The sequence below is a fragment of the Euprymna scolopes genome, chromosome 1 (genome assembly GCF_053919585.1).
Source record: "Euprymna scolopes isolate OS-2025 chromosome 1, ASM5391958v1, whole genome shotgun sequence".
NCBI lineage: Eukaryota > Metazoa > Mollusca > Cephalopoda > Sepiida > Sepiolidae > Euprymna > Euprymna scolopes.
This window is the reverse complement of record NC_136482.1, coordinates 56,175,637-56,187,713: the sequence shown is the minus strand read 5'-3', so window position 1 is coordinate 56,187,713 and position 12,077 is coordinate 56,175,637. Positions and strand designations below refer to the sequence as shown.

At 33.1% G+C, this 12,077-nt stretch overlaps 1 long non-coding RNA gene across 1 annotated transcript in view; it reads left to right on the top strand.

Moving 5' to 3' along the window:
* LOC145298817 (uncharacterized) overlaps positions 1–12,077 on the top strand; it is a 182,762-nt gene that overhangs the window by 5,151 nt on the left and 165,534 nt on the right. The gene's annotated exons all lie outside the window — the stretch shown is intronic.

Below are 12,077 nucleotides of genomic sequence, written 5' to 3'. Positions count from 1 at the left end.
CGGTAAAATTTTGATTTAGCGGGTTTTTTCTAGAAAATCTGGATATTTGACACCCACACACCCGCAATTTAAGATTTAAAAAAAAGAAAAAAAGAAAGAAATACGCTTAAAAATACTTTAAAACATAAACTATACTTTTTCAAGTAGCTAGAAAAGTATCATTTATTGCCTTTGGTAATAATTATTTGTTGACTATATGGTTTGTTTTGTTTTTCGCCATTTTTTTTTTTTTTTTTTCAGTTAACCATTCTTAAAACTCGATATAAAATTGTTTTTTACAAGTACATTTTTATGGTGATGGTGTTGGTGGGGTTCCTACCTCTATAGTTTAAGATATGATCTAAGCACTCCGATAAATTTTAAAGTGATTATTCACTTGGTAATCGTTTAGAAGAGTTAACAGTCGAAAATTGTTTAAAAAAAAAACAAAAAAACACTTATTTCAAAAGCAACAGAATTGAATTATCTGTATACTTTTAATGTGATACCACTAAGTTTTGTTTTTATTTTTATTTTAAAATGTTGTTTAAAGTGGTTTTACCGTCGTACTTAATAAAAATTAAATAGAACGACAACTTATTGCTTAATGGTTGTGAAGCCTTATTTCCTGAAAATTTGTAAGCAAATGACCTTTTCTGCCATTAACCCTAAGTTTAAATTAGTGGTCATCATAGTATTTTTTTAATTTTTTTTTTTTAATTTTAAGAATGAAATCCCCCATGATTAAGTTCAAATCAATCAGTTGTTTGCTATAAAGAGAGTTAAAAGAAATTAAACAAAAAGTAATTAAACACAGTTGCAGCACATGTATAAAAGATACATAATTGAATTTTACTGCGTTTAGTCCAAACACAGTAAAATTCAATTATGTATCTTTTATACCGTTTCGTATAAGGTATTTCTTCAGTTTTGTTATTATTTACAATTTCTCGAGTGTTAACTATTCTGCTCTTTAACGAATGACTGTGTTGTACCTACATACTTGTTTTCTCAAACAGTCAACATTTCTGTTTTTATATATTTTCACTAATTTTTTCAACGTTCAGTATTACATTTAATTGTCAGCGTTAACTAATGTTTTCCTTGTCTGTTTTCCGATTCATGTTTTTCTCAGAAACTACACAGCCAATCTGGCTGAAATTTTATTATAAGGTGCAGTGAATTAAGTATTATGGTATCTAATTGATGCAGAGTTAGGGATTAATACTAATTAGTGTTTATTGCAAAAGTGAGCACAACCATATTCAACCATCAAGTTGGGATAAAACACGCATTCTAAGTTAACGGACTAACTATAACTTTTGCCCGTTTTTAATGGCTCAAAGTATTATTATTATTATTATTATTATTATAATAATAATAATAATAATAATAATAATAATAATAATAATAATAATAATAATAAAATTCTTAAATCTGACTTATTTCGCTACATCAGAAAATAAAACAATAGCACAAAATCGGTCGGTGTTGCTTTATACTGTTAAGAGTTATTTCCCTTGGACTGTAATTTTAAACTTTCAACGTTGGGCATAGTTATCCGTACATACTAATTTCTGCTACTAACTAAATTTCTGATATACAAATTTTCAGGAATTAAGCCTCCACACCCGTTTTGCGATAAGTTGTCATTTGTTTTGCTTTTTATTCATATGTAAAAACCAATTTGAACAACATATTTCGAAATTAGAAAAAAAAAATTAGTATTAATTTTTCCACATTAAAAGTATACGGGTCGTTAGATAATCAAATTTTAATGCGTTTGATACAAGTTTCTTGTTTTATTTATTTATTTATTTATTGGTTTGGGGGGGGTTACAATTTTTTACTGTTAACTTTTCTAAACGTTTACCAAGACTTTTAAATTAATAGGGTGCTTATTTTAAACTATAGAGGGTGGAACGGCTCATTCCCATTAAAAAGTAATTGGAAAAATCAATTTCATAGGGAGTTTAAAGAATGGTTAAGTTAATCATTCTTTAACTGTAGAAATGGTAAAAAAAAAAAAAAAATCAACAAAACATTGTTACCAAAATCAATAAAATCCAAATGTCCAGCTACCTGTATGAGTGTAGTTTATGTTTTAAAATATTTTCAAGCGCATTATATATATATATATATATATATATATATATATATATATATATATATATATATATATATATATATATATATATATTAAATTGCTGATGTGTGGGTATTAAATATCTCCAGATTTTCTAGGGAAAAAAAACGCTAGCCGCTAGATCAAAATTTTTTTCCGTTAAATTGTAAACAAAATCTCCAGATCTACTGGAAAAATTGCTAAATAGGCAACACTGATTGTACGAAAACGAAAAGTTCCTTATGTCATTGAAATATTAGAAACCAGTTAAAAACTGCAGTGCAAGGGAAATAACTCTTAACAGTATATTGCCCAAATCAACACCAATCGATGTTTGTGTCACGATTTTATTTTCTGAGGTAGGGAAATGAGTAAGATTTAAGAATTTATTATTATGATTAGACTTTCTTCGTTTTTCGTTGTTCTAAGCGTAATCGTGTACAATCGGTGTTGCTACTTAGCAATTTTCCCACTAGATTTAGAGATTTTGTTTACATTTTAGCGAGTAAAATTTTGATCTAGGCTAGCGTTTTTTAAATTTTTTTTTTAATTTTTATTTTTCGAAAAAATCTGGAGATATTTGACACCCACACATTTGCAATTTAAGATTATAAAAACAAAAAGCGCTTGAAAATACCTTAAAACATAAACTATACTCATACAGGTAGAAGTAGCTGGAAATGTAGCATTCGTTGCTTTTGGTAACAATTATTTGTTAACTTTTTATTTATTTATTTATTTATTCACCATTTTTACAGTCAACCATTATTTAATCTACCTAAGTACCTTTAAATGAGATGGGAGGGGGCATTCATTTAAAATATGATCTAAGCAGTGAAGCAGAAGCTCCTCATTAATTTCAAAGTGTTTATTCACCAGGTAAACGTTTAGAAAAGTGAACAGTCGAAAATTAAAAAAAAAAAACAAGAAACTTATATCAAACGCAGTAGAATTTAATTATCCAACGACCTGTATACTTTTAACGTGCTAAAACTTAGTCTTCTTTTTGTTTTGTTTTTCTAATTTTGAAATATGTTGTTCAAAGTGTTTTTTACGAATTCATAAAAACAAAACAAATGACAACTTATCGCAAAATGGGTGTAAAGGCTTAATTCCTAAAAATTTGTAAACAAGTGACTTATTCTACCACTAACCCTAAGTCTGAGTTGCACTCCCAAATTCAGAGTTAGTGGTAGTTATAGATTTTTAAAAATAATTTCAAGAATGAAATCCCCAATGATTAAATGACAAGCAACCAGTTATTTGCTATAAAGAGAGCTAAAAGAAATGAAATAAAAAGTAATTAAACACAATTTCTGCACATATGAAAGATACATAATTGAATTTTACTGCGTTTGGTATAAGGTATTTGTTGAGTTTTCTTATTGTTTACAGTTCCTCGATTGTTAACTATTCTGCTCTTTAACGAATGACTGTGTTGTTCCTACATACTTGTTTCCCCAAATAGCCAACATTTCTGTTTTTATCTATTTTTACTAATTTTTTTCAACGTTTAGTATTACATTTAATTGTAAGCGACGTTTCTGGAGTCGTAGACATACACGTTTTTAAAGTCTAGCAAAAATCAAATAACAATCATATTTTCCTGATATTTTCAATATTTTTTTCAATATTAAATAAACTTACATAATAAAAGTAGGTTTCATTAAATATATTTGAGGAAATATTTTATTTTTAGGTTTTCTCCCCCCACTCATGTTCCGAAAACTAAACAAAATAAATAAAGCTGAAAAGATCAAATAATTAAATAATTAAAAACTAGTTATATATATATATTGTTAGAAATTAGTCTTATAAACTCAATACTCCCTGGCAGAAGCAAAATAATTCCATAAATTAAAAAAACCATACCTTTAAAATCAAATTTTATTCAGTTATAACGGCAAAGAAAAGTTATTAGTCCTGGTACAGTCCTTGCAAAACGGTGGGTCAGTTTTGCCTCCCGAATAGGGAGCCAGTAGTTAACTCCTTCTGTTGGGGTGGTAGTTCAGTTTTCCTTTGAAAGGTCCATGATAATTCATGATGTTCTCGGCAAGAGTTCTCGTGCCTTTAATTAGGCATAAATCGAGTCCCTTGGGACTCCAATTGAATTAAGGAAAGTTCAAACATTTACTAGATAAAAACATGATGAAAATGTTCAAAAGATGCCATCCTCTAATTGAGATATCTTCGGCACAAATAAAGGTGTCTCTGCTTGTAGAGATTTCAAGTCCTTTTTCACCAAACATTTAGGTGATATAACATGAAGAAATTGTGGTGGCTCCATTCTCGATAAGGAATTCTTCTCGGAGCTGACTTTTGGTGAGTCTTTCTGGCAAGGTGTTTTATCGTAGACTGAAAACAAAATGGATGTTTACAAAAAAGGTGCCAAGTAATTATCTTGGCCCATACAAATAAACCAATCACAGGCTGCCTACTAGAATTGTGTGTAGGTTGCTTAAAACAATGAAACATGGCATAACTGGAATTTCTCACACACTGCCAAGGAGGGGGGAAAATTAATGGCTAATCATTACTTTTTCCAGTACAAATTAATTAATAACACGATCGGATAAATGACAAGTAGCAAGTTAATCCAATATACATAACTCTTAACCCTTAATTTATCAATTTCAATATCTGTTAATTCAGTTAAAACTTCTTAATTTTAATATGTGTTAATTTGTTGACAATTCAAATTGAAATTCAATAATTATATAACTTTAATTCAGTTAAAACTTCAATAATTCTAATGCATCCAGATATTAGTTAATGACCACTATATGGAATGACCTGTGGAGCTTCATCTTTACAATTTGAACAAAGCTACTCCCCTAAGGTATCCTGCTGATTAACTCCTACGCAGCTGAAATAGTACCAGCTGTCACAGGAATCACAGCACACCATGGGTGATGTTCCATAATTAGGAACTGAACAGGTTGGACAGAAAAAGGGACCTCCTTCCTCAATAAACTCAATCGACACAATATCATCATTACCCTTAATTTCCAAGGGCAGAAGATTTTTTAAAGAATGGATCTGTTCGCACCCATCTTTAAGAATGACAACGGAATGAACGTTATTGTCATTTCCAGGAATTAATTTAATTATTTTACCAAGATTCCAAAATTGTCTGGGTTTGTTGGGAGACTTAATAAGCACGAACTCTCCAACAGATAACTTGGGGAACAACTGCTCCCAATTTTGGCATTGACTTCTCTTAATGACAAGAGGTAATCATTGTGCCAAATACGATTGACATTTTCAACAAATTTATTCCTCATTTCAAAGGTCAGAACATAATTTGGAATCATAATTATTAATAAGCAAACGAGGTTGATAGCCTGTTTGTAAAAAATGATTTGGAGTTTAAATAATAAAGCCTCTGTCGGCAGAAACAATATAAGTGAGGGGCCTGTCATTTATCGTCTTTTGCACATCAGAAAGTGCAGTCAGAAATTCAAAATAATCTAACTTTCTTCTGCCCAATAGTTTCCTCATACATTGCGTGACAGTTTTAATTACCCTCTCCCAAGCTCCCCACCTGTCCGGCAGAATAAAGAGGAATTATTCGATGGATGATGTGAATGGATTTAAATTGTTCCTTCAGCTCTTCAGATTTGAGCACGTTCGATAACAATATTCCAGATGCAACAAAAGATTTCGCATTATCGAAATATACATGCATAGGGATACCAAATAAATTGGTAAACCTAACAAAGGCTAGCATGAAAGAGCAGGTGCTCATGTCCGGCAATAATTCTAAGTGAATTGCCCGCAAACTCATGCATGTAAAGAGCAATACGTACATTTTAATTTCTACCCCTCTAACCTTTATGGAAAATTGTCCAGTAAAATCCACACCCACTTGTTTAAATGGGTGAACAAAGTTCACCCTAGGAGCACACAATAGACACCCAGCAGGTGCCTTACAAGGCAGAGAATTTATTCTTTTACAGACAATGCAAGTATGCAAAAAAGCTTTTATGGCTTGTCTCCCCTGAGGGATCCAAACCCCAGACAGCCTTAACTTACTGAGGGTTGAATTAACCCCATGTGACAACAGTTAAGATGAGCTTCCTTAATCGCCAGTTTTGTTAAATAATGATTTTTTCCCCAACAAAAGGGGAAACTTGACATCAAAGAGAAGAATATCAGAATTCTGTATCCTACCTCTGGTTGTAATTAACCCATCTTTATCAAGGAATAACCCTTACCCTAGAGGGAGGCACCTTATCAGACGGTTGTTTCAAATAATCTAGTCCATGTGAAAAGGCCTCCATTTGCATATTAGCAAATAGCAATAATTTGGCCCTATTGAAATTGTCACCACTACGGTGACATAATAAATCATAAAATTTCAACACTTTTTCTAAGACGCTGATTGCCTTAGTTAAGCTGGAATACCTTGTAATATCCAACAGGAAGGTATTTTTAGAATGATCTGCCTCATATGAGTACAAACATGATACAATATTTTTATTAGTTTCATTTAGACAAGGCAAGGGTGAGATTAGTCAATCAATGCCATCTTTATTAAGCCATTCCGGGCCATACATCCAGAAATTGAATAACTGGGAAAATTTAGAAGTGTTGATACCACTAGTTAAAAGATCTGCCGGATTCTCCAACGAGGAAACATATTTTTATTTCGGTAGAATGCCAAATTTGATATTAATATCTTCTGGAAAGTTTTTGATCTCTGCGATCCTGTTTTCAATGAATATATTTTTCTTGGATCGTCTACCATTCAGGACCCACAAGAAGGCAACTTGGGAATCAGACATTAGGAAAAAATTATCAAGGTTAAGGGGCCCCAAGGCACCCAAAATCTGAGGGGCTAACTTAAGAGCTAAATACATAGTCATTAATTCCAAAGTGGGAAGTGACTCCCCCTTAATTGGGGCCACTCTGGCCTTTGGGAACAACAAGGAACATTTAGCTCCCTGTTTCGCATACAAGGTGAATCCGTACATGTTTTTCAATGCGTCACAGAAACAAATAAATTCGATAGGACGATTTTCAGACAATACACGCCTGGGAAATTCAAATTTCTCTTAATTATTTAGATCCCTGGCATGGGTTTGCCACAGGTTGATGAGCTCTTCAGGAATCTGCTCATCCCAAGACAACTTGTTTTTCCAGATCAAGCTGACAAGGATCTTCCCCTGTATCGTGACGGGGAGAAGAATGATAAAGGGTCATATACTCCTGATATTTGCAAAAGAATCCCTCGTTTGGTATTGATCCAAGGGTGCATTAAAGTGGGAGAGAGTTTGGACGTATCTCGAAGATCATATTGGTATCACAATACCTTCTCGAAGGCTGGGAAGGGAGATGAAATAGTTTCATCCTCCAACGTTTTATCTTGTTTCTTAGAGCAGTTAGAATTGTAGGATTGCAGATCGAATCCTGCCTCTAACAATCTGCTGCAAACATTGTTATAAATAGAAAGGATTGTCTGTCACAACTGATGGTAAAAATTGTTGGGAATTCCATGCGAAGCTGAATCCTTCGCATGGAATTTTAATATGAAGTTCGGTATGAAGGGGCTAGCATTGAACCCAAATATAATTGTTTTGTACCTATATGTACATAATCTGTCACCTTTCTTTAGGATAAAGCAAAATCTGTTTTTATCCTCTTCCGATTTAAGGTAAATTTGTAAAAAGGCCTTCCTTATATCACCTAGAAGGACATATGCGTTTTTCCTGAAAACCAGCAGTAAGTCTAATAATTTAGCAGTTAAGCTTATGCCCATGTGGGCAGCATCATTAATTGATGTCCCCTCTTGATGTTTCAGGGAGCAGTTAAACACAGGACGAATTCTTGTCATCACTCCGGGTCCCTCCTTAATAACGGGTAACTGCTCCACTATTCCACATTCCTCATAATCCTCATTCACTTGGAGGTACTCATTATACATTCCCTTCCTTTCTGAAAACTCTGCCACTCTCTCCATTATCTTCAAGGCACTAAGTTACTTTTTACATGTGGGAGTTTATCATGATCCCACGGTAAATTTACATAGCATTTTCTTTCCTCTAAGACAATGGAGTCTTTAAACTCCTCTATCTTCTCTTTGTCAACAGCAAATAATTTGACCTCTTTGTCGATACCCAATGAGTCGAAAGTGAGTAACTTCTCTACCCCTCGTTCAACTGTAGATTCAGAGAAGAAAGGTTTTAATCTGTCCTCATAAGAGAGGGTCGGATTTAGAACAGAATTGATTAAATAGCTGTTGCATTCAGGAAGGGATTTCACAACACTGTTAAAGGGAGGCGATCTACCTTACTCAAATCTTTATTCAAAAAATGCTACCTCTTGCCAAATGGAATTACTTAATCACCATGTTTCCACGCGTTGCCGTTAAGACACCCAACCAATCTGAGATTATTTAATTTACCCAGAAGGTCCAAACCAATTATCCCGTTAATAGGAGTTCCGTTTAAATTCTCATAATCGGGACAGTGCCTGAATCCCTTTTGAGTTAAGTTATTAACAATTTTATCAAAATTATCAACTTCGAATTTTAAATTCAAATCCCTGGAAAATAATGCCTCAAATTTAAAAGGATTTTGATCACCTAATTTTATAAATATATTGTACTCCTGCAATCTCAAGAAGTTACTGCCAATTAATGTGTTCATAGCCATATCAACCTTCTTCGGTTTTATGTTTTTAGCAGAACACAATTTAAATAGAATTACCTGGGCAAAAAAAGATCGTTGACTCTCAGTATCAATCAAACAGAAAAAAGTAAATAGGTCGACCATGAGCTTTCATCAATATTCTAAGCACAGGAAAAATACCGTCCTGTTGTTTAATCCACAAACTGCACATGGGTAAGGAAACCCCTTAATTTCTCAACAAACAACATCCGAGTGTTCACCCAGACACTGAGTACATAATTTCAATTCCTTGGCCCTTCGGCATTTAGCTTCAAAGGAGGGATATTTTTTATAGTTCTTAATCAAATGGTCTGTAGCGTCGCACAGCTTGCATAATAAAGTGGCCTTCACTTCACGTGGAGAAGACGCCATATTTGATTTTATATTAGATGAAGAAGGTGCCAATCTTGATGCTCAATTTTCCTGCCGAACATCGAGCAGGGCAGCAGGCAAACATTCCATAATGTCGAATACCTGAGACATTATAGTATTTAGAGAAAGGAACCGTTTGTCACTTCTACTCATTAATTCCCTCCTTATAATATTAGGAAATTTTGCAAATAATACATGGGCTATCAATGCCCCCAAGGTTCCACCCTCAATAAAAAAGTCAGTCCCGAAAGACTTATCAAGTTCCGTCAGATCTCGTTTAACCTTTTTGAGAAATGACCGTAAATTTTTTAGATTCGTTATGTGAGACGGACTAGGAATAATCTCTTTGAAAACCCAATCTCTAATTAAATCTGGATTTAAATATTTTTCCCTTAAAAGTTCCAGAGCCATATCATAATTGTCCGATGTTACATCTAGATTGGAGACCACTTCAAAGGCTTCTCCATCTAACTTATATTTAAGTACTATCAATTTGTCAGCCTTGTTCAAATTATCTGTACTAAATTCGAATTTATTCAAAAAGGTTCTGAAAGAAAACTTGTTGTCTATGGACGTACCGGAAAACTTTGGATAGTTCAATTGCATTTTTATGGGCATAACCATCATAGGTTGAATATCTCGTGGCGTATCTCTTTTCAATTACAACAATAACAATTTTTCTTCAATTTCCGAAGAAAAGTCCTCTGAATTCTCACAAAAATGTGATTTCTCTTCTTCCGGAGTCTTGATTAGTACTAAGTCTATCAGATCATCTAGATCATTCAACCAATTTCTAATTACCGTCTCTCAGGACCTTAAAATATCTAGTGAAGGGTGGTTAACCACTTCACATCACTATTCATGTGAAGTTTTTTGGTTTCCCATTTAGTCATTAATTCCCTTAGGGCCATGTTTCTTCCCTAGTGAACAATTAATAAAATAGCAGAATTATCCGAAATTGTTTAAGGTGGCAAAGACCGCTAATATTATTCTTCCAAAATGGAATCGTAAAATTTGCCATCAGCAATTAACGGTCCCAAAATTAGGGCAAAATCACTGTAAGGAATAAGAATCAAGCCACACCTCTAAACTAAATTCAAAATTCCCGAGCGACACCAAGAGAGGTCATGAAAAAATGGGGGGGGGGGATTTAAATTCTTAAATCTGACTCATTTCCCTACCTCAAAAAACAGGGTTTGTATTATTTTACACATAGATTCGAAAAAGTTGTCAAAAAACAAATATATAACAAATAAATGTTATCAAAGGCAAAGTAAGTTACTTTTCTACCTAACTGGATATATTTTTCGTGTTTTTATTCAATGTAACATGTTTATTCAGCTCGAAAAACATATAATGTTTACCGATGTATTGGAAAATTCAAGATGGCGCCTCACTCCCTCTTTAACACTGTAAGTTTGAGAAAAAGGTGTTATAAATAAAAAAAATTAGACAAAATACGGTTAAAAACCCGCCGAATATGTCAACCTATGTAACGGTAACATATATTGAGCGAGTTTTAACAGTATTTTATCCAGTTTTTTTATTTATAACACCTTTTCCGAAACTTACCGTGTTAAAGAGAGAGTCAGATGCCATCTTGAATTTTCCAATACATCGGTAAACACTGTATGGTTTTCGAGCTGAATAAACATGTTACATTGAATAAAAACACGAAAAATATATCCAGTTTGGTAGAAAAGTAACTTACCTTGCCTTTGATAAGATTTATTTGTTATATATTTGCTTTTCGAATCTATGTGTACAGTAAGATTTATTTGTTATATATTTGTTTTTCGAATCTATGTGTACAGTAATACAAACCCAAAAAACAAAACAATGGCACAAACATCGATTGATGATGACACTCCCTTGGACTATATACAATACTGTTAAGAGTTATTTCCCTTGGACTGTAACTTTCAACTTTTTCCTTATTTTTCAATGACATAAGGAACTTTACGTTTTCGTTGATCTAAGCGATAATACGTGTACAATCCACTTGATATGAAGATTTTCTTTACAATTTAGCGGATACGATGTTGATCTAGTGACTAGCGCCTTTTTTTCTAGAAAATCTGGAGATATTTGATACCCACACATCTGCAATTTAAGATTATAAAAATAACTAGCGCTTAAAGATGCTTTAAAGCATAAACTACACTCATACTTTCAGAATTTATTTTAAATAAAAATAAACAATGGCTTAATACCCTCGAAGGGTCACTTTGATTAATGTTTGCAGTTTTTTTTTTTTATATTGTGCTGGTTTTTTGGTAATACTTGTATATTTTGATATCTTCAGAATTTATTTGAAATAAATTATCTCATTTAAAACAGCAAAAAAAGAAAAGTTTGTAAAATTTATTTTTTAACAAATTTAAGATTTATAGCAAACAGGGTCCTGAACAGAAGCGTGTGCTCTATCCCAACTATCTTCAATGGACCTCAGGTAATCTCGTCAGCATCAGACAAGCCAAACTCTTTGCCAAGAACTTTGCAGCTAATTCTACCCAATGCGACCAAGGCCGGCAACCCCCAGTATTTCCTTCTGTATCAGAAAATACTTTATGCGATATACAAATATCTATGCATGAAGTTGCCAAACTAATCAAAAACCTTGATTCCAGTAAAGTAACTAGCCCTGGCGGCATTCCTATTATAGTGCTAAAAAAGCTTCAACCAGAAGTAGCACTCATACTTACAAAGCTGTTTAAGTATTGTCTTAAGGAGAATTGCTTCCCAACACCTTGGAAAACCTCGTTAGTGTGCCCTGTATTTAAGAATTCAGGTGATCAGTCATCTCTCTCTCTCAGTGCAGACCAATAAGTCTCCTGTGTGTCATGAGTAAGTTGGTGGAATCAGTGTTAAATAGAGAAGTAGTCTACCACCTCAGCAAAAATAAACTTAGTGATATTCAATATGGTTTC